Source organism: Meleagris gallopavo, unplaced genomic scaffold (genome assembly GCF_000146605.3).
Source record: "Meleagris gallopavo isolate NT-WF06-2002-E0010 breed Aviagen turkey brand Nicholas breeding stock unplaced genomic scaffold, Turkey_5.1 ChrUn_random_7180001900465, whole genome shotgun sequence".
NCBI classification, from domain to species: Eukaryota; Metazoa; Chordata; class Aves; order Galliformes; family Phasianidae; genus Meleagris; species Meleagris gallopavo.
The window spans coordinates 1-433 of record NW_011163729.1 but is presented as its reverse complement, the minus strand read 5'-3'; the positions used below and the strand labels follow the sequence as shown (position 1 = coordinate 433).

The 433-nt window shown below is 67.2% G+C and overlaps 1 pseudogene; it reads right to left on the bottom strand.

Moving 5' to 3' along the window:
- Positions 1-87: 87 nt before the first annotated feature.
- On the bottom strand, positions 88-398 carry LOC116217709 (annotated as a pseudogene).
- Positions 399-433: the final 35 nt, after the last annotated feature.

Below are 433 nucleotides of genomic sequence, written 5' to 3'. Positions count from 1 at the left end.
CCTGGAAGGGGTCCCGGCCCTGTGGGGGTGTCCCAACTCTGGGGTGGGGGGGGAAGATCTCATCATCCCAGCCCAGGGAGGGGGGGGGGTCCTACATCTGTAGAGTATCCCAGCCCATGGAGGGGGATGGGGGGGGGTCACAGCTCCAGGGGTGTCCCAACCCTGACCGGGCTCCCAGGCATGGGGGACTCCACCCCAGGGGATGTCCCAGCCCCGCGGGGGGGTCCCGGCTCACCGTCGCGGGACATGCCGACCAGCAGGCACTTCTTGAAGCGGCACTGCTGGCAGCGGTTGCGGTTGATGCGGACGATGGAGCAGTTCTCATTCTTCAGGCACTTCTTGTACTGGATGTTCTGCTGGATGCTGCGGCGGAAGAACCCCTGCGGGGCGCCGGGGGGTCACAGGGGGTCTCCTCATCCTCCCCCCCCCTTAT